Genomic DNA, 23,563 nt, shown 5'->3' on the forward strand with positions numbered 1-23,563 from the left:
TTGAAGCAAGCTCTCATTTCAGCACCAGTTTTGGCCATGCCGTCAGGGTCCGGTGAGTTTGTCTTGTATACCGATGCTTCGAAGCTCGGTCTCGGCGCAGTATTGATGCAGCATGGGAAGGTGATAGCGTATGCTTCTCGACAGTTGAAAACTCATGAGAAGAACTACCCTACCCATGATCTAGAGTTGGCAGCCGTAGTATTTGCCTTGAAGATTTGGATGCATTATTTGTACGGGGAGAAGTGCAAGACCTTTACCGACCATAAGAGCCTCAAGTATTTCTTTACGCAAAAAGAGCTGAATATGCGTCAGAGGCGATGGTTGGAGCTTGTGAAAGACTATGATTGTGACATTAGCTACTACCCGGGTAAAGCTAATGTAGTTGCAGATGCACTGAGCAGAAAAGTCGCAGTGATGGCTCATCTGACGGTTCAGAGACCTCTTCAGTCTGAGATGCAGATGTTTGATCTAGAGGCATATTCTCAAGGTAGAGTTCCCCGTCTATCCACCTTGACGATCCAGTCTTCTCTCATTGACCGTATTCGCAGTGGTCAGCCAGCAGATGAGCAGTTGGCAAAGTGGAAGCAGAGAAATGAGGCCAAGGGCAGTGGCTTGTATTCAGTTAGTGACGGTATTGTGAGATACCGAGACAGGATATGGGTTCCTAGCAGTGATTCCATTCGAGCGGATATTCTATTAGAGGCTCATATGTCACCGTACTCTATTCACCCTGGATGTACGAAGATGTACAAAGATTTGCAGTTATTATATTGGTGGCCAGGAATGAAGAAGGACATCAGACGTTTTGTATCCGAGTGTCTGACTTGTCAGTTAGTAAAGGCGGAGCATCAGAAACCAGCAGGGTTGCTCAAGCCTCTTCCTATTCCCGAGTGGAAGTGGGAGAATGTTACCATGGACTTCGTAACCGGTTTACCAAAGTCAGTCAGAGGATCAAATGCTATCTGAGTGATTGTTGATCGTCTTACCAAATCAGCGCACTTCTTGCCTATTAAGACGACTTTCACCATGGTTCAGTATGCAGAGTTGTATATCCGGGAGATAGTCCGACTTCATAGTATTCCAGTTTCTATCGTATCTGACAGAGACCCCAGATTTATTTCCTCATTTTGGAAGAGTTTGCATTCGACGATGGGAACGAAGTTGTTGTTTAGCACAGCTTTCCACCCTCAGACAGACAGGCAGTCAGAGCGAGTTATTCAGATTTTGGAGGATCTTCTCCGTGCTTGTGTTATCGATTTCTCCGGGAGTTGGGAGTCGAACTTGCCATTAGTGGAGTTCACCTATAATAACAGCTTTCAGTCGTCTATAGGAATGACTCCGTATGAAACATTGTATGGTCGCAAGTGTAGATCTCCTGTTCATTGGGATGAGGTAGGAGAGAGAGCAGAGTTGGGTCCAGAGATTATTCAGCAGACTGTCAATGTAGTAGCCCAGATCCGTGACAGGATGAGGACTGCTCAGAGTCGACAGAAGAGTTATGCGGACCAGCGGAGGAGAGATTCAGAGTTCGCCGTGGGCGACCATGTCTTTGTGAAAGTGGCACCTATGAAGGGTGTCATGCGATTTGGGAAGAAAGGGAAGCTCAGTCCGAGATTCATTGGACCATTTGAGATCCTCGACAGGGTTGGGACGCTAGCTTATCGTGTTGCTCTTCCGCCGAATCTGGCCGGAGTACACAATGTGTTCCACGTCTCCATGCTGAGGAAGTATATGGCCAATCCTTCGCATGTCCTGAACTTTGAGCCGTTGCAACTTACTCCGAACCTATTTTATGAGGAGAGACCAGTGCAGATCCTAGACAGACAGGAGAAGAAGCTTCGGAACAAGCTGGTTAAGCGAGTTAAAGTCAAGTGGCTTAACCATTCAGAGGAGGAGGCTACGTGGGAGTTTGAGCCAGAGATGAGGAGTCGTTATCTCGAGTTATTCGGTAAGTTTTAATTTCGAGGACGAAATTTTTTTTAAGGGAGGAAGGATTATAGAACCCGTAAATTAGACTACATATAAGCCATACATAATTCCTAGTACTTAAATTAAAATGATTTTATTGCATGAGTATTTAAATTCTTTTCTTTAAATTTATTTATTTAGTTCATGCAGTAGTTTAATTATTAGCTTTTCAATTAATTAAGTGAGGTCGGACTGGAGTTGGAGTAAAGAGATAAATTTTAATATTTAGAAAATATTCCTAGAATTTATTTAAGTTAAATAATAAGTAATTTAATGAAAAAGAAGGTTTAAGGATTTATCTAAATAAGTTGAGATAAGTAGTAAATAAAGTTCAATAATTAATTTCTTAATTCTCTAAAATATTTAATGAGTAGATAAAACACTAAAGATTCAAAATACAATATTTAAGAAATAATTTCCCTCCATTTTTGATCAAATTTTCGGCCCTCTTTAATTAATTTAAAATTAGTTGTCAACCTAATTAATTAATAGCTTTCCTTATCCATTTCATGGTAGATAATTCCCTCAAATTAAATCCTCACTTAATTAATATTTAAGCAATATTCTACTATGTCTATCTAGCAAAATTTTCCCCCATTTAATTAATAAAAAAAATCGGTCACTTCTTTTTGGTAGTTTTAAATAATTAACAACTCATTTCTTTGAATTCTTTCCTTATCCTTTTTCTTGGGAGATAATTATATCACACTAAATCTTCAACAAATAATAATTAAGCAATTTCCACCCCATTCTACTAGCTAAAAATCGGCCACTACTTTTTAAATTAAAAGATTTTATTAGTTGGACAAATTATTCTTTAATTATCTTCCTTTAAATTTTTTTAGATAGATATCTTCCCCAACTTTTAAATCACCAACAATATTTAATTAAACCATTTTTCCCTTTGCACCTAACCTTAAAATCGACCAAATGCACCCCAATATCTCCTCAAAATCTTTGATATCATTCTTGTTTCCTATCTAGCAAATAAACTAGGATAGAAAGAATATTTCTCCTTCCATTTATCTTGTACCTTCCCTATTCTCCCTAACCATTCTCTCCCCCTCCTAGTCTCGAAATTTAGAGTAATTCCAGACCATTACTCAGTGCAAAACCGTAGGAGAGAAATCGAGTAGCAAGCAAGGTAGAAAAGCGCTCCGTCTCCTCCGCGTCGCGTCGTCGTTTCGTTTGTTTTTCGTTCAAAACAAACCAAGACATGTTTATATCTTTCCTTGCTCTTCAATCAAGTTATATTAACATTTTTAAACATTATATGATCATCATTTCCATGGCATAACCGAAATATATCAAGAACTTTGAAAATAAAAGATGCAGATTTTCGGCCTTCCGTGTGCTCCTCACGGTTCACTTGTTTTTGGTGTTTCAGGTGGATGGCTCGATCCTAGGCTCCCAAGGCTACTCCTAACTAGGACATGTTAGGAACACATTTGTCCATTGGTTCTAGCCCCATATGTAATGCCCGAGAAATTGATTATCGTAATCTGATGTGATTTATTGATCATGAATTGATGTGAGTGTAGACCACTTCGAGACCCAATTGGTTACAACATATGAGTTACGTGATTTTCGGGCAGAACCTGTGGCGCCCGAGCGATAGAAGACGACCGCCCGAGTGCCAATGCATTACAAGAGCATGTTGTGGACAGAACGTCTGGCGCCCGAGCGGTAGTTTTTGACCGCCCGAGCGCCAATGTTCAATAAGAATATGTATCGGACAGAACATCCCGCGCCCGAGCGGTAGATTGCAACCGCCCGAGCTCCGACTGAAATTCAAGGAATTGTGCCACGTTTCTTCAAGCATGCAAGTAGATATATATATATATATATAACAATTCTCCAGAATTCAGTAGGAAGAAAGAAGAAAAACGAGAAAAAGGAACGAGAGAAGTTATAGAAAATCCTTACGCCTTTATATTTCGATCCGCCCGTTAGATTTTGAATCCGACTTCAGTACGGTGTTCCTATCGACGCGGGCTACAACTGGACGTAAGTTTTGTTTCGTTTTGATATGTGTTGAAATTATGCTATTGTCAGAATTGAATAAAATTCATATATGATGTTCTTGATATGTTAGACATCATAGAATCGAAGTCAGATTAAGAAACAGATTGATTACGGATTTGTTATAATTTTTCAGATTATATTGAGTGGTATTGGACAGATTTGGATTATGGGTGAATTACAGATTGTNTTGTTGAGATTATGCTATTGTCAGAATTGAATAAAATTCATATATGATGTTCTTGACATGTTAGACATCATAGAATTGAAGTCAGATTAAGAAACAGATTGATTACGGATTTGTTATAATTTTTCAGATTTTATTGAGTGGTATTGGACAGATTTGAATTATGGTTGAATTACAGATTGTATTGGATATGTGTTATGATTGGTAACTGTTATCTGGTGATGTTGTATTGACGAAGATATTGAAATTGTCCCGTTATGCTGTTGATTTTGAATTAAATCAAGATTGATCAGATTGTTATTGATTTGAACAGTATATTGATATGAGATTATTTGATATTGTCATTGCCAGACAGACTTTGAGGTCAGAACTTCAATTGTTTTAGACCGAGACTCCAAACGAAAGGTATAAGTCAATGTGGTATTGGGAGATCGACACAAGTAGGATATACTTGTGTTTCCCTAAATCACATACTATTTGTTATTATTTGCATTGATTTGATTTGATATGCTTGTTCTATTGATGTATAGAGAGCATGTGTTAGACGAATATTAGATGAGTGATCTTGTGACAGAAGTACCTGATAGTGGTGGGATCGCCACGGGCACATTGCACGATGTCACAAGATAGTGTATTGGCGATAGTGCCACAGTCTGTGACGGATAGGTCAAGACACTGGATGTTTGGTTATATCGACGTGGATAGAATCGGAGTTTCTTCTATTACTGTTGGTCGATATAGGAATACCAACTTCTGGAATCCGGGATCCCTAGACTAGGATTGAGTCTAGTCTGAATTGTAAAGTTACGAGCATTGTCGACAGTCTGATATCGATTATGTTTCAGATTTTGATACATATTACTGTTATTTGTTACATGCTTTATATTTGTTTATATAATTGCATGTTTCGTTGATTTATACTGGGATTATATTCTCACCGGAATTATCCGACTGTTGTCGTGTTTGTATGTGTGCATGACAACAGGTGGGACAGGATCAGGGTCAAGGAGATGAGGAGAGATCGTGATTAGAGTGGAGACTACGGACTTGATGTTGATGTAGATAGGGTTTAAACACTTGATATTTAGTTGTTGAACCTTAGTTTTAGTTTGGTTGTTTGTTGTACAAGACTTGTACTATTATACTGATATGTATATGAATTTGATTCCATTACGTTCCGCATTTAAAAAAAAAAATTTAGACCCTGTTTATTTATCACTGATTCAATAGTCCCAATGATGATTAATAACATGATTAGCGTCCGGGTCCCCACACCATACCCACTGGAATCCAGAAATGACAGCAACTTCCCCATGAGTGTCATATTGTGTTCGATTTTCTGTCATGTTGCTGTCAAGGGGAAGTGTCTGATCTTGGCTGCCTTAGGGGCCTATATCCATGGTTAGAACACCTTTCTAGCATGTCTAAGGCGTGACCAAGTCGTTCTTTTGAGGCTTGGTCCATGGTTGCATCGATTTTTAAATCAAAACACAAGAACAGCCCCTTCCCCTTTCGGCCCTTCTCATTTTTACTGCAAGTGTGTTTTGGGTATTGTGGAATGGTGTGGATCTTGTTTGGCCTATGGCCCTTAGCCACGGTTCACACCCTACCTCTGGATGTATAGATCATGCCAGGGCCAACCAAATGGCCACTGGAATGGTCCATAACAGCAAGAACCACAGCAACATCCCACGTGTAGAATTAGTGCTCCGTTGGGACGCATGATTTGTTTCTGGTGTGATGCGAATTGTGGCTGACCTAGGGCCCTTAGCCATTGTTCAAATCATTCCCTAGGATGTTGGTAAGAGGTTCTGGTCGGTGGTTCAAGCCTCAATGGCCATTAGCCTCACAAACGACGCAAGGAAACCAAAGCACAGATGCTGTATTTTTGTGACAGCAACTTGCTGCGGCGGTTCAGTGGCTCGTTCGAGTTCTTGGTTGGCTTTTAGCCTATGGCCTTGGACTGAACAGTGCCTCATAAAGTTGGGAAGGTCATGTTTTTGGCCGTTTGTGATTCGGATCATTTTAGAGGTCGTACGAGAATTTACGGTGCGATGTGCCAAATTGACTCTCGAAAGAGCGTTTCCTGTTTTGGCCTCCATTCCCCAAAATTTCAGCTCTTACTATTTTAGGAGCATTATTTCATCATTTTAAGTGTATTTATTCATGACTAAATGATGGTTCGGTGTTTTTTCGGGTTGGCTCGGAGTCGTGATTAAATACTAAGTCAGTGGGCGTAATTGTCTCATTTTTGGATTCAATTACAAAGTTTGGTCAAGTAAATCATTTGCCTATTTTTCATGACATAATTAGGTCGCATCAAGCCTGGGAACGGTCCAACCCTTATGGTAAAATTTATACAGGATATTTAATTTTTTTATTTAATTATATTACGTGCAAAAATGTAAAATATTCATTTTTGAGAGTTATGTGATATTGCTTGTGGCCATTGTACTATTATGGGATTATTACTTCACCCGGTCGCCAGTTATCGGTTAGTTCAGTTGTGTACCACCCAGTATACTGTGGCATTAGTCTGATCAGACGATTAGTATTGCACCCGGGCGTCAGTTACCGGTCCCAGTCGTCAGTTACCGGTCAGTTCAGTTCAGTTCAGTGCAGTTCATGAGGTTACTTGCGTAGAACATAATCTCAACAAAATTATGACAGACTATTTTATTACAGAGCTCTATTGAGCAAACAGTTTCCTTATGATTTCCAGTTCAGTTATGCGCGTATTTATAATTATCCATGATAAGATATTTACAGTTCAGTTATGTAAGTACTATAATTCCTCATGACATGATATTTTCACTTCGCATGCAATTTTTTTATTATCTATTCACTTGTTATTTACGATATATGCATGCTGAGTCTTTAGAATCACTAGACTTGATTGTTGTAGGTACTGATGATGTCGGGATCGAGGGCGGGGACCAGTGAGCCAGCTCGAGTCGGCAGTAGTGGGACCCGAGGACCTCATTTATCAGTTTATTTATTATTTTTGCGAAAAATCATTTTATTACAATGAATTATTTTAAGCTGTCGTTTTGAAACATTATTCACTTCTGCTACTATTTTTGAACATTAAACTTTATTTATCAGTTTATTTATGAATGAGGCATTTTATTTAACTAAAGAGAAAATTTTTAAATTTTTCCGCAAATTTTCAAGCACGAATTTAGAGACCTCTACATCAAAACCCCTTATTTTCAAAAACAATAAACATCAATCATATTTTAAATAATTAAAAACAATTAATTAATAAAAATATTTTCTATTTTTCAGCCATCGGTCTCCGTTCATCGATCGCAACTCTAATAACCTTTAAAAATACACTTTTTAATGCAACCATGTAGAAAAATATATTTTAAACATGCAAATATGCACAACATAATTAATTCATGAAATTAAAACATTTAATTAAAATAATAGAGAATTTAATAACTTACGTGCATGTGGTTCGCGTGGAGCTTTAAATTTTCTGGGCGTTACACACTTGCCATAGATGAATTCAGCGAACCTGATGAGGCCGATCTTTATGAAAGTGAGAGCAATCTAATCGCCTTTATGCTATGTTCATAAAGAACAAGATCTTTGTTTATGTACGTGGTTTGATTGAGGGCCACGAAAAAGTCAAGGACCTACTTAAAGCAATTGATACTAAACTTGCAACTTGAGACAAGGTCTTTGCCACCACCCTAATAATGGAGTTCCCTTCATTAAGGCTCACAAGTATGAAAGGTGTGCGAGAGCACATCGTGAAGATGAGGGACAAACACCCATGTGTGTTCAAGAGGAAAGAATGTTGTTTATGGAAAAGAGTGATAGTTTTTTTCTGAATACACAAGAAAAGTCTAAGAAACAATCCAAAGTCAAGGGAAAAGAAAAATTCCATCTCAACCTGATATAAAGAAATAATCCAAATGTTTTTTCTGTAAAAAAAAAACTGTATACATGAAGAAAGATTACACCAAATTTAAAAATCATCTTGAAAAGAAACGTATTCCTGTTTCATTTGTTTGTTATGTGAAACGACCTCTACTTTTTTTTTTCTAATCATAAATCATAAACTCAAAAATTGCTACCCATAATAACTTAACATAATCATAAATCAACCTTTGAAATCTCAAGTGCATAAAATAAATATCTAAATCATCAACTAACCAAAACTTCCTAAATAGACCTTTAAAAAGATCAACTATCAATAAAATAAACCATAAAAATATCTCTAATAAATCATTAGCATAAATCCTTTAAATATTTTATCTAACAAGCTAGTGCGGAAAATGAAAGGGTCCCTCGGGAGTGTACTGCAGCACTCGATCCACTCAATCATCAGCGCCTCCCATAATATCATCAAATCCTGCAGCATACAAACCTAGTGAGTCTAATGACTCAGCACGTTCTAAACATGAGTAGCAAATAATACATATACAATCACAAGCATTTAAAAATCATACTTTTATTTTAAAAAATCTTTTAAACATAAATAAACAATTTAAAATTGTTTAAAACTCAATTAAGCATAATTAAATCATTTAAAATGATTTTAAGCATAAATCATATATCATAAATCATTTTATTCGTAAAGCTTTCAATCCTTTATCATTTGGGCGAAGTTTGATCCTTGAAAGTGACTAACATTTATCCTTTGGTCGACTGATCAGTCTTCAGCTCCACATGGTTCATGGGGTGAACACTAGGCTCCACCGTAGAAATACGATTTTCGGGGCTCTCTCGGGGGCCTTCTCCCATAGACGGGCTCCCTCTGGGGCCTTTTCCCATAAATGTGCTCTCTCTGGGGCATTCTCCCGTAAATGAGCTCCCTCTGAGGCCTTTTCCCTCACGACATCCTCACAAAATCATATATCATTTGTCACAGTCAATTCACATCCCTCAAAATATTTTTCATTTTCTTTTAAAATCATAACATATCATAGCTTTCCAAAAATAGCATTTTAAACAGTATAAATTGCACAGCTTTACCAGAAATCATAAAATATCATATTTTCATCAAAATCATCATTTTAAATCATAAAATATCATTTAACATACATTATGATTCTTCGGGATGCTGCCAAGCTTTTACTTATTTTTTAGGTGTAAAATTACCGTTTTGCCCCTAAACGTAAAAATTCTCGATTTTATCTTTTTCTTGTTTTTAATGACATGAGTTTATCCCAAATAATTAATTAAGCTTAAATATAATTTTTCATAATTTTATTCAGCATAATTCGAGGCTTTTCGATTAATTCTTTAATTAATTATTCGAGAGGCGATTAAATCCCGGATAAATTCAAAACTCATTATTTTGATATCAAATTTTAAAAATAACCTTTTTGTTTCCTAAACTACCTTGTGAGCCATGAACCACACCCGTGGACCCATGGTTTCAATTTTATTCTCATAAATTCGAAATATGATACTTCAAGGAACCCACCGAGCCATCTCCTTATTTACTCGAGCCATGGTCGAGCCACCTCAAGCCAAACCTGAGCCAACCCACCTAGGAACCCTACTGACCGAGCCCAGCCCATAGAACAAGATCCTATCTCGCTCAAACAATCCTGCCCCTCAACCCGATTGCATGCATGTGTGTATGTGTGTATCCTAGTTGCACTAGCACTCCTAGTTAGCCTAGAACTCTTTCAGCCGAGCCACCATCGAGCCCACCTGACCCTAACCAACCCTAGACCATGCTTAGACCCAAACAAGCCCAACCCAAACCATTGAACAGCGTCGCGAGCCTCATGCAAATGAACAGCAGCCTGCGCGCCCTTGTGTTCTCCACGTTTCCACGTTTTGCTCGAGCCCTGTCGAGCCACACCGCACAGCCCCATGAGCGCACCCCCGACCAACCTCCCTTGACCCTGCTGGACCTACACTGAGCCACATAGCCCCAGCAGCGAGCACCCCCTGGCTGCTGTTGCACTCCTTAGCCGCGAGAGGAGTCCTTTCTTTAAGGGGCTCCTCCTTGGATGCAACCGGCTAGGACTCTTCCTAGCCCTGAAACATGACCCTAAACAAGCCCCAACCAGCCCTGGCCGAGCCCCAAGTAACCATGCACCCTAGCCAACCCCATGACTCAAGTGCAACCCCAAACAAACCATCGGCCCACTCCTCTTGATTCCCTCGGTTTCCAGCTCGTTTCCCCTTTAAAAATTGTCATGTTTTAACCATATTTTTATCATGTATTGGCAGCGTACTCGTTGGGAATCATAACGTGTTTTATATTTGCGCAAAAATATCATATTTTTGAAAATAAACATTTGACCGTAAAAATATTCAAACTCCTATTTTTTTTCCATGCATAAACAATTAAATCATGCATATTATGATTTATATGATGTTTTTTTTTAAAAAAATTTAGAGAACGTGCCTTTGCGTTTATAACACCCGAATAATCGATCGATGGTGAAGGTGCGACGTCGGACAAGAAGACTCCTTGATTTCCTTCCCAACCTTTTTCTCGAAATTTCTAGTGTGTGTGCTGTGTGTTTTCGGCTGAATTGAGGCTAAAATTTGAAAGCCTAGGTAACATATTTATAGATTTAATCAAGATGCTAATGAGCTTGAGTTTTGGGCTTGCAAGCTTAAGAGCAATTGGACCCACTTTAAATAATTAAATTGGGCCCAATAACTCTTATCTTTTACTATTTATTAAGTTCAAGCTCCACATAGAAACTGACGGTGTCTTGGTCTGTTTTCTAATTACCCAAAATTGCCCCTGTACCCACCCATGTCTTCTATTTTCCCTTCCCCAATCACTTTCCCCTTTTCAATTATAGATTGTGTTTTCCTTTTACCCCTCATCAATTCACGCTCTTCTCAACTCAAACCCATCCTTTTCTCTCAAACAGAACAATCGGACAGCAGTTTCTCTCGGACTGGAAAATTACAAATCAAGGTGGTTGTTGCTTCTTCTTCAACTTTCAAAAATTATCAACCCTATCGTCTGTTTCTTTTTCTTCCAATACAAATAAAATAAAACCCCCGCAACTCTATTGATTATCAAAATATTCGGTTGTAGCTTCTGCACGAAGTCAATTTTCGCATACAGAGTGAGACTCACGGTGGCAGTCGCGGTGATCGTGGGAACACTGAACGGGGCTTTGGAAGCGGAGGTGAGAAAATTCGGGCATTATTTTCGGTTAGATTTTTGAAGGATTTTTTTCGGTGCCAATAAAAAATAACCCCCATAACATGATTGATGCAGTGCGCCACAATCAACTCCCACTTGATAGTTGTATGAGAAACTCTTACCAAAAACCACGTTTTCTTATTTGGTTCGCTTCAGTTGTTGATTGTGTCAATTCATTATTCTTTCATTTATTTTGAATCAACCCCACGTTAGATTCTTTTTCTTTCACTGCCAATAAACTTTCTCTGTTTAGTGTCAATTTTAGTTTCAAATGGTATTTTTATTTCATTTTCAAATTTAATTTTTTCTGATTGGGGATTTTAAATAATATTCAATTTGATTTGTAATTATAGTTCCAATTCAATCATTTCAATGTATGCTTGGTATTTTTTTACTGTTCGATTTCATAAATTAAGTTACGTTGATTGGTTCCATTATCTTATTGTACCATAGTCTTTTGGATCGTTCTATTTATGGGATAATAGCCTATACAAATAAGCACTTATTTAACAATGCTATTTTTTGTTATTTAATTAACGTAGGTTCCTATTAGTTTTATATTCATAGTTGCATTTGTTAAAAGACAGTGCATACAAAATTTTATCAAACTGTTGGAGGTGTTAGCTTCTATATGATGTGGGCTTCTCATAAATCCAAATTGTGTGTTTTATATCTAATCTAGCAATTTATTCTAGCGATATATGATTACTATTGTTAATTAATTATAATTCCACTAAGTAGCAGAATCTAATTTATGCCTTTTTCTCCCTTCCATCATTCTGCTAGATGACGTGTTACTTCATAACATGGCCATGCTGTAACAATGGGCTTTTAATGTTAAAGTTTCACATGATTTGCTAAGTTTATGAGTGATACAGCGCGTGGAAGCTGGCTTCAAAAAGATAAAACAAAGAAATAACAAACTTATTGGTCATGCATTAACCATTTCAATCGCTTATGCAGGTACACGCCTATTTAACAATGCTCTGTTTTGTTCTTTAACTCACGTTGACAACTAATAGTGTTATGTTCATTATTGAATTTGTTAACAGACATTACATACATAGTTTTATCAAACTATTCGGGTTTGTTAATTTTTTTTATTTGCCTTGATTTGGTTGCTTTCTATCCTTGTAATCCTTTAAAAATGATTTCTTCATGGCGTTGTTTCTCATCGATTTTTCATTCTACTAACTCATTTTCAGAGATTTTGTGAAGGTTTGTCGATGCATTAGCGATTTTGCGTGAGAATTTTTTCATGTTTATTTTATTTTGCCTTCTTTGTCAAGGTTCATTGAGGAATTAGCGATTTAGAGAAAAAAGCTTTTCGTTTTTCTTTTTATTTGCCTTATTTTGATTGATATCGAGGGCTGTGTTTTCTTCACGACTCCGAGTCGTCAGTCATTTATTGTGATTTCAAAAAATGAAACATTTTGTTAGATTTAGTATGTTGTATTTAAATAAATTTATGATATATAGTTAAGATTATATATATTCTATTTGGAGTTCTTTACTTCTTTTTATATCTAATTATGATGATACAAGTCGTGATTTTGATGTTTGTGTAGGAATTTCAAGCAAAGTTACCGGACTTTGAGTTGGTAAAATTTGGGCCCGTGTTCCAGACTTTTATATTCTTTCATTCACGTTGCTCATCTTTTTTCTCCCTATTCCCCCCATGTTCCTCTTCAGTATTCCGACTGCCCACGTTCTTCTCTTCCACGTGAGTATAAACATTTAAAATTTTAAGACACTATAATCAGTTTCCATTTGTTGCTCTCAATTTTCCATTATTTGTCGTTTTTATGCATATTTTGGTGTGTTGATATTTCACAATCTAATTCAATAATTCAGATATAACGAGTTTGAAAATACGTAGACGTGATGTTAAATATCTCGTTTTCACTATATTTTTTCGTCTCTTATCTTCAAGTATTGGTTAGGATTAACATATTAAGTTTTAGTTTGAAGAGTCTATTCAACATTTCGAATCTTGGTTGGATAGACATTAAGCATGTATGTGAAAGGTGTAAACTTGAATGTTATGCGAACTATCTTAAGATTAGAACCGAAGAACATGTGCAAAACACTTTTTTATTGTCTAATTGTCGTTTGGATTTGAGGCTTTGCCCTCACAGTGACATCATTACTCAAGATTCAAAATTTGTAGGAAAAATATTATTTTTTGAAATCCAAAAATTATAATTTATCTTTCATATGTTGTTGAACATTATATATGATATATTGTATGATTTATAATATCAATAATTCTACCAAACTCATTGCATTCTTATAAATGTGTGTTTTTTTCTCTGAGAAAGCAATATGTGTCATGACAAATTAAATTTAAATAATGCATTTGCATTTGTTTCATAATCAGTTAGTTATTCTTTGTTTCCTATCATTAGTTATTTTATTGCTTATTTTCATCCTTTTGATTTGTTTAATTTTTTTTTACAAAATCATGTTTCTCTCCGTAGAAAATCTGTTATATGAAACTAAATCCAATGTTTAAGATTGTGATTGAATCATATGAAATTAATGAGTTTTCTTCCAACTAATAGAGTTGTAACTCGATTAATAAATTGAATATTTTTCACTCTAGTCTTCATCTCTTTCAAATAATCCAAGATATTTTTGAATTATGTTAATCTAAGATCCAACTTTGGAAACAAATTTAAGATCGATTGATCGCTGGAGATTTAACGACCCTCAACCAATTTTCAACACTCTTCGGTCTTCACTAATCAAAGCCTCCACATATTTAACTATTGTGTTTCTATTCCTTGAAGAACTTGCTCAAGTATGTTAAACTTAAGTTTATAAATGTTTTTTGTTTAATGTTCTGGTTATCAATTTTTGGTTTTTTTATTTTGTTTCTATTTGTTAGTTTTCACAAACCTTTTCATTTCTTCAATCTTAATAGGATGTTGTACTATTAGTTTATGTAGAGGCCTCTAAATTCGTACTTGAAAATTTGCGGAAAAATTTAAAAATTTTCTTTTTCATTAATTAAAATACCTCGTTCATAAACAAATTGATAAATAAAGTTTAATGTTCAAAAATAGCAGCGGAAGTAAATGATGTTTCAAAACGACAGCTTAAAAAAATTCATTGTAATAAAATGAGTTTTCGCAAAAATCATAAATAAACTGATAAATAAGGTCCTCGGGTCCCACTATTGCCGACTCGAGCTGGCTCACTGGTCCCCGCCCTCGATCCTGACATCATTAGTACCTACAACAATCAAGTCTAGTGAGTCTAAAGACTTAGCATGCATATATCGTAAATAACAAGTAAATAAATAATAAAATCGCATGCAAGTTAAAATATCGTGTCATGAGGCATAACGTAAAATATCGTGTCATGATTAATTATAATACGTGCATAACTGAACTAAAAATCATAGTGAAAATGTTTGCTCCTTGGAGCCCTGTAATGAAATAGCATGTAATAATTTTCTGGTGAGATTATGGTCTACGCAAGTGGTCCCTGAACTGAACTGACCGGTAACTAACGACCGGGACCGGTAACTGACGACCGGTGAAATAATAATCGTCTGATCAGACTAATGCCACAGTATACTGGGTGGTACAAACTGAACTGACCGGTAACTGGCGACGGGGTGAAGTAATGATCCCATGATAGTAAAGTGGCCACAAGCAATATCGCATAAATCTCAAAATGAATATTTTTGCACGTAATATAATTAAATAACATAATTAAATATCCTGAATAATTTTACTGATTGGGTTGGATCGCTCCCAGGCTCGCTGCGGCTTAAATTAAACATGAAAAATATGCAAATGAATTTTTTGACCAAACTTCGTAATTGAATCCAAAACGAGACAATTACGCCCAACGACTTCGTATTTAATCATGACTCCGTGTCAACCTGAACCAACAACGAACCATCATTTAGTCATGATTAAAATACACTTAAAAATGATGAAATAATGCTCCTAAAATGGTAAGAGCCGAAATTTTGGGGAATGGAGGCCAAAACATGAAACGCTCTTTCGAGAGTCAATTTGGCACATCGCACCGTAAATTATCGTACGACCTCTAAAATGATCCGAATCACAAAGGGCCAAAAACATGACCTTCCCAACTTGATGAGGCACTGTCCAGTCCAAGGCCATAGGCTAAAAGCCAACCAAGAACTCGAACGAGCTACTGAACCGCCGCAGCAAGTTGCTGTCACAAAACTACAGCAGCTGTGCTTTGGTTTCCTTGCGTCGTTTACGAGGCTAATGGCCATTGGGGCTTGAAACACCGACCAGAACCTCTTACCTAGGGAATGATTTGAACCACAGCTAAGGGCCCTAGGCTAACCACAATTCGCATCACACCAGAAACAAATCATGCGTCCCAACCGAGCACTAATTCTGCGCGTGGGATGTTGCTGTGGTTCTTGCTGTCATGGACCATTCCAGTGGCCATTTGGTTGGCCGTGGCATGATCTAGACATCCATAGGTAGGGTGTGAACTGTGGCTAAGGGCCGTAGGCCAACCAAGATCCACACCATTCCACAATACGCGAAACACACTTGCTGTAAAAATGAGAAGGGGCGAAAGGGGAAGGGGCTGTTCTTGTGTTTTGATTTAAAAATCGATTCCAACATGGACCAAGCCTCAAAGGGGCAACTTGGTCACGTCTTAGACATGATAAGGAGATGTTCTAACCATGGCTATAGCCCCTAGGGCGGCCAAGATTAGCAACATCACCCTTGACAACAAAACTGGAAAAAAAAAAATCGAACTCAATATGACACTAGTTTCACGCTTGCAGATTGGAGCATCTAACTCACGGTTTTGGGACATGAACCCTGGATCAAACTCGACCCTAACATACCCTAGGACATGACCATAAGCAACCTTGAGTGCCTGGAACGAGCCATACCCTGAAACCATCAAAACAACTACCAGCGTGAAGCATGAGGGGAAGTAGAAAAATCTTTGCAGAATTTTGTTGTGTAGTTGCTGAAATATTTCGGTTTTTCTATTAAAAATCATGAACAAATATGGTTTAAAAACATGTATATGACTTGATTGAAGAGTGAAAGAAAGATATAAACATGCCTGAAATTTGTTTGAATAAGAAAACAAACACTACGACGGCACGGCGCGGAGGAGACGGAGTGATTTTCTTTGCTTCCTTGTTTATACTCGATTTTTCTCCCTACTTTCCTCTAGCTAGAACTTGATTTTTCTCTATTGAAAGGGACTGGATTTTCGAGAATATGGAGGGGGAAAAATGGTTAGGGAATGAATTGAAAGTTTACTAATAGATGGGAGGTTAGAAGGGTAAGATAAAATCTTTTCTATTCTAGAGTTGAGAGATAAAGGGGGTTATTGATATCAACAGATTTTTGAGGGATGATCAAGAGTGCAGATGTTCGACTTTAGGGTCTAGGTACAAGCGAAGAATTGCTTAATTATTTATTTGGTAGAGATTTAAAAGTGGGGAGGATATCTACCTAGAACAAGATGATGGAAAGATAATAAGGAAATGAATTGTCCAACTAATAAAATCTTTTAAAATATAAAGGAGGGGCCGATTTTTATAAATAAAGTAGGGTAGAAACACTGCTTATTTAATAATTAATGAGGACTTAAAATGGTGAAGGATTATCTCCAAGAAAAGGTTAAGGAAAGAAATAAGAAAGTGATTTGTCAAAATAATCCAAATCTTCTAAATGAAGGGGCCGAAATTTGATGATTAAAAGAGGTAAAAATATTGTTTAATTATTAATTATTGATGATTTAGTGTGATGGAATTATCTCCCAACAAAATAGATAAGGAAAGATATATAAAAAAAAATTGGTGAGTTGTCAAAAATCAAATCTTATAAAATGAAGTGGCCGATTTTATCTAGTCAAAAGAGGTAGGAAAATTGCTTAATTAATATTTATTGAAGATTTAAAGTTGAATGATTTATTCTACCAAGGAGGAATAAGGTAAGGTGATCAAAATTGTGAGTTGGCAATTTAATGAAATCCCTAATAGATGATGGCCAAAAATTTGAGATAATGGGAGGTAAAAATATTGCTTAAATATTGTATTTTAATTCTTTAGAGTTTTATCTACTCATTAAATATTTTAGTGAATTAATAAATTAATTTTGGCATAACATTATCTTGCATGCATGGCTAAATCTTTAAATTAAATTGCTAACATGTTAAGTTGAAATTTCTTAATTAATATAAGTCTAAATTAACTTATCTCAATTGGTCACATATTTTATTTTAGGCTTTTAATTAAATTATTGGACATAAAGAATTTATTTACTACTTATCTCAAGTTAATTAAATAAATTCTTAAACATTCTTTTATACTAAAATAACTTATTATTTATCTTAAATAAATTCTAAGAATGTTTTCTTAATATTAAATTTTATCTCTTTACTCCAACTCCAGTCCGGCCTTACTTATTTAACTGAAAAAGCTAATAATTAAACTACTGCATTAAAATAATTAAATTTAAAGAAAAGAAATTTAATACTCATGCAATGAAAAATCATTTTAATTTAAATATTAGGAATTATGCATGGCTTATACGTAGTCTAATTTACTGGTTCTACAATCCTTCCCCCTTAAAAGAAATTTCGTCCTCAAAATTAGCACTCACCGAATAGTTCCGGATACCGACTCCTCATCTCGGGCTCAGACTCCCACGTAGCTTCCTCCTCTGAATGGTAAAGCCACTTGACTTTAACTCGCTTAACCAGCTTGTTCCGAAGCTTCTTCTCCTGTCTGTCTAGGATCTGCACTGGTCTCTCCTCATAAGACAGGTTCGGAGTAAGCTGCAACGGTTCAAAATTCAGCACATGCGAAGGATTGGCCATATACTTCCTCAGCATGGAGACGTGGAACACATTGTGTACTCCGGCCAGATTCGGCGGAAAAGCAACACGATAAGCTAGCTTCCCAACTCTGTCAAGGATCTCAAATGGTCCAATGAATCTCGGACAGAGCTTCCCTTTCTTCCCAAATCGCATGACACCCTTCATGGGTGTCACTTTCACAAAGACATGGTCGCCCATGGCGAACTCTAAATCTCTCCTCCGCTGGTCCGCATAACTCTTCTGTCGACTCTGAGCAGTCCTCATCCTGTCCCGGATCTGGGCTACTACATCGACAGTCTGCTGAATAATCTCTGGCCCCAACTCTGCTCTCTCTCCTACCTCATCCCAATGAACAGGAGATCTACACTTGCGACCATACAATGCTTCATATGGAGCCATTCCTATAGATGACTTAAAGCTGTTGTTATAGGTGAACTCCACTAATGGCAAGTTCGACTCCCAACTCCCGGAGAAATCGATAACACAAGCACGGAGAAGATCCTCCAAAATCTGAATAACTCGCTCTGACTGCCCGTCTGTCTGAGGGTGGAAAGCTGTGCTAAACAACAACTTCGTACCCATCGTCGAATGCAAACTCTTCCAAAATGAGGAAGTGAATCTGGCGTCTCTGTCAGACACGATAGAAACTGGAATACCATGAAGTCGGACTATCTCTCGGATATACAACTCTGCATACTGAACCATGGTGAAAGTCGTCTTAATAGGCAAGAAGTGCGCTGATTTGGTAAGACGATCAAGAATCACCCAGATAGCATTTGATCCTCTGATTGACTTCGGCAAACCGGTCACAAAATCCATGGTAACATTCTCCCACTTCCACTCAGGAATAGGAAGAGGCTTGAGCAACCCTGCTGGTCTCTGATGCTCCGCCTTTACTAACTGACTAGTCAGACACTCGGATACAAAACGTCTGATGTCCTTCTTCATTTCTGGCCACCAATATAATAACTGCAGATCTTTATACATCTTCGTACTCTCAGGGTGAATAGAGTACGGTGACATATGGGCCTCTGATAGAATATCCGCTCGAATGGAATCACCGCTAGGAACCCATATCCTGTCTCGGTATCTCAACATACCGTCACTAACTGAATACAAGCCACTGTCCTTGGCCTCATTTCTCTGCTTCCACTTTGCCAACTGCTCATCTGCTGACTGACCACTGTGAATACGGTCAATGAGAGAAGACTGGATCGTCAGGGTGGATAGATGGGGAACTCTACCTTGAGGATATGCCTCTAGATCAAACCTCTGCATCTCAGACTGAAGAGGTCTCTGAATCGTCAAATGAGCCATCACTGCGACTTTCCTGCTTAATGCATCCGCCACTACATTAGCCTTACCCGGGTGGTAGCTAATGTCACAATCATAGTCTTTCACGAGCTCCAACCATCGTCTCTGACGCATATTCAGCTCTTTCTGCTTAAAGAAGTACTTGAGGCTCTTGTGGTCGGTAAAGATCTGGCACTTCTCTCCATACAAATAATGCATCCCCAGATCTTCAAAACAAAAACAACGGCTGCCAACTCTAGATCATGGGTAGGGTAATTCTTCTCATGAGTCTTCAACTGACGAGAAGCATATGTTATTACCTTCCCATGCCGCATCAATACTGCTCCGAGCCCAAGCTTCGAAGCATCAGTATATAGATCAAACTCACCGGGCCCTGATGGCATGGCCAAAACTGGTGCTGAGGTAAGAGCTTGCTTCAAAGTATCATCGCTCTTCTGACCATCATCACTCCACACAAATTTCACATTCTTCTTTGTCAATGATGTGAGGGGAACTGCGATGGAAGAAAATCCCTGAATGAACTTCTGGTAATATCCTGCTAGGCCAAGAAAACTGCGGATCTCAGATGCATTCTGTGGTACAACCCGATCTCTGACTGCTGCAACTTTTGCTGGGTCTACTTCGATACCACTGCTAGAAACAATGTGGCCTAAGAGCGCCACCTTCTCCAACAAGAATTCGCACTTACTGAACTTTGCGAATAACTTGTGCTTCTGCAAGATCTGCAACACTGTGGTCAGATGTCTGCTGTGATCTTCTTGATTCTTCGAGCAGACGAGAATGTCGTCTATGAACACTATCACAAACTGATCAAGATACGGCTGAAATACGCGATTCATGAGATCCATGAAGATCGCTGGCGCATTCGTCAAACCGAACGGCATCACAAGGAACTCGTAGTGGCCATAACGAGTCCTAAAAGCAGTCTTGGAAACATCAGCGTCTTTCACCCTCAACTGGTGATAACCGGAACGCAGATCAATCTTGGAGAATACCGAAGCTCCCTGCAACAGGTCAAATAGATCTTCAATCCTCGGAAGTGGGTATTTATTCTTCACCGTAACCCTGTTCAACTCCCAATAATCGATGCAAAGTCTCATAGAGCCATCCTTCTTCTTCAGAAACAAGACTGGCGCGCCCCATGGTGAAAAGCTTGGGCGAATGAACTCCTTGTCAAGAAGTTCCTGAATCTGCTGCTTAAGCTCTGCCATCTCTGTCGGTGCTAGTCGGTACGTTGCTTTTGAGATCGGTACCGTACCTGGCATAAGTTCAATAGAACTCTCCACCTCTCTCTCGGGTGGCATACCAGAGACGTCCTTAGGAAAAACGTCTAAGAAATCTCTAACAATCGGAACATCTGCGGCTGACTGACTGGGTGCCTCGGGGACAGATATAAAAGTTGCTAAAAACGCTCGACACCAACTATGCATGAGCTTCCTAGCCTGGACATAAGGAATAATGCGCGGTAAGGGAAAGTACCTGTCCGGCTCAAATAAGAACTGTGTCATCCCAGGCGGTCGGACTAGAACAGATCTCCGCTGGAAATCTATCAACACTCTGTTCCGTAATAGTCAATCCATGCTTAATATGATGTCGAACTCTGGCATTGGCAAGACAATCAGATCCGCATAAACAAGGTTGCCATGAAGCTCCAGATCTATGTCTCGGATCACATTGATGGCTGCCATCTCCTCTCCCGAAGGCAGTACCACTGAGTAGGCTACATCTAGCCCAACGGTCTTAACTTTGAAAAAATTCGCAAAGACCTCAGAAATAAATGAGTGAGTAGCCCCTGAATCTATCAGGGCTTTTGTAGCTGAGCCAGCTATGAAAATTCTCCCTGAAAGGTTAGAACACTAGGCTGAACCCAATAATCACAAAACTAACTTATAGACATGCATAGGCCAAAGTTCTTCTAACTTAATTTCCCAAAAATAATACTGAGTAGAGCATGCAACCCTATTGCAATTCTAGGTTCAAATCTCGACCCAAAACATTAAATCCCAAATATAAATTTAAAGCTTAAAGGTACCTGTCATAAGCATGGTATCGGGGTTCGTCTCCGCTGCATGGAGAGCAAATACCCTGCCTTGGATAGGCAGATTCCTCTGAGGGCACTGCGGTAGCACGTGGTCTGGGCTACCGCACTTGTAACACTTCCCAGAGCCATACATACATACTCCAGGATGGCGGCGTGAGCATTTTAGACAGATCGGATGCTCAATAGGTCCCCGCCGCTGCTGCTGTTGCTGGTGGCCTCTGTTTCTGGGCGGGCCACGGAAAGGCCTCTTATTCTGCTGCTGATGCTGCTGAGGAGGAGGACGGTGTGGTACCTGGACTGGGCGCTTGCCCTGGCGGTCCCTCTCGATATCACGCTGTTCCTGCTCTGCAGCTAGAGCTCTGGAGACAGGGACCTCATAAGTAGTAGGGTCAGACACCCTAACATCACGGCGCAAGATCGGCCGTAGACCCACCAATAAATGCATCAACTTCGTTTTAACATCATTCGCGATCAAGGGCACAAAATGACAACCCCTCTCAAACTTACGGATGAACTCCGTAACAGTCAGATCTCCCTGCCTCAGGCTCATGAATTCTGTGGTCAACCTGGTGCGCACTTCCTCATTAAAATACTTGGAGTAGAATACCTCCGTAAAGCATGTCCAACTCAGTGTAGCCAAGTTTAGGGCTACTGATGCTCCTTCCCACCATAAGCGGGCATCTCCTCCGAATAAGTATGTGGCACAACGAACTCTGTCTGCATCTCCAAGCTCCATAAACTCGAAGATAACCTCGAGGGACTTGATCCAGCCCTCGGCAATCATGGGGTCCGTTGTCCCTGAAAACTCCTTAGGACGCATCTTCATGAACCTCTCGTAGACAGCCTAAGGCCATGTCGGCCTGGTCGCCACAGCATTGTTCCCAGCAAACTGTGCGAAGAACTGAGTCATCCCAGCTAGCATCTGGGAATTCATATCTGGTGGAGGGGGTGGAGGTCCGTGCCTCTCTTGCCTCTGATCCTCACCGTCCTCATGACGGTGCTCAGCATCACCTCTCGGGCGTCTAACCTGGCGTCTAGGAGGCATACTGTTCCATATATAACACATACGTAACCAACATGCATAATTCCATAATTTATTTAAATGTAAATAAATACTGGACAATTAAAATCTGAACGTAACAATACTTCATGAGAACATGCAGTTAAAATAATTTCGGCTTTAAATAAAATGCATGAATGTAAAACTTCAGACCGAAGACGTGACTTCGTGAGCTTCTCGAAGTCAGTAGTAGTGCAACCCTTTACAGGAACATAGACTCTGATACCACCTGTAGAGGCCTCTAAATTCGTACATGAAAATTTGCGGAAAAATTTAAAAGTTTTCTTTTTCATTAATTCAAATGCCTCGTTCATAAACAAACTGATAAATAAAGTTTAATGTTCAAAAATAGCAGCGGAAGTAAATTATGTTTCAAAACGACAACTTAAAATAATTCATTGTAATAAAATGAGTTATCGCAAAATCATAAATAAACTGATAAATAAGGTCCTCGGGTCCCACTACTGCCGACTCGAGCTGGCTCACTGGTCCCCGCCCTCGATCCTGACATCATCAGTACCTACAACAATCAAGTCTAGTGAGTCTAAAGACTCAGCATGCATATATCGTAAATAACAAGTAAATAAATAATAAAATCGCATGCAAGTTAAAATATTGTGTCATGAGGCATAACGTAAAATATCGTGTCATGATTAATTATAATACGTGCATAACTGAACTAAAAATCATAGTGAAAATGTTTGCTCCTTGGAGCCCTGTAATGAAATAGCATGTAATAATTTTCTGGTGAGATTATGGTCTACGCAAGTGGTCCCTGAACTGAACTGACCGGTAACCAACGACCGGGACCGGTAACTGACGACCGGTGAAATAATAATCGTCTGATCAGACTAATGCCACAGTATACTGGGTGGTACAAACTGAACTGACCGGTAACTGGCGACGGGGTGAAGTAATGATCCCATGATAGTAAAGTGGCCACAAGCAATATCGCATAAATCTCAAAATGAATATTTT

The 23,563-nt window shown here is 38.6% G+C and overlaps 1 long non-coding RNA gene across 1 annotated transcript in view; it reads left to right on the forward strand.

Annotated features, from left to right (window-relative positions):
- Positions 1-10,899: 10,899 nt before the first annotated feature.
- LOC140990398 (uncharacterized) overlaps positions 10,900-23,563 on the forward strand; it is a 15,961-nt gene continuing 3,297 nt past the window's right edge. The window contains exons 1-3 of the long non-coding RNA XR_012177646.1: positions 10,900-11,304; positions 12,200-12,284; positions 12,890-14,128. This is a non-coding gene — a long non-coding RNA (uncharacterized lncRNA). The remainder of the gene's footprint in view (positions 11,305-12,199; positions 12,285-12,889; positions 14,129-23,563) is intronic.

The sequence above is a fragment of the Primulina huaijiensis genome, chromosome 12 (genome assembly GCF_012295235.1).
Source record: "Primulina huaijiensis isolate GDHJ02 chromosome 12, ASM1229523v2, whole genome shotgun sequence".
Classification (NCBI taxonomy): Eukaryota; Viridiplantae; Streptophyta; class Magnoliopsida; order Lamiales; family Gesneriaceae; genus Primulina; species Primulina huaijiensis.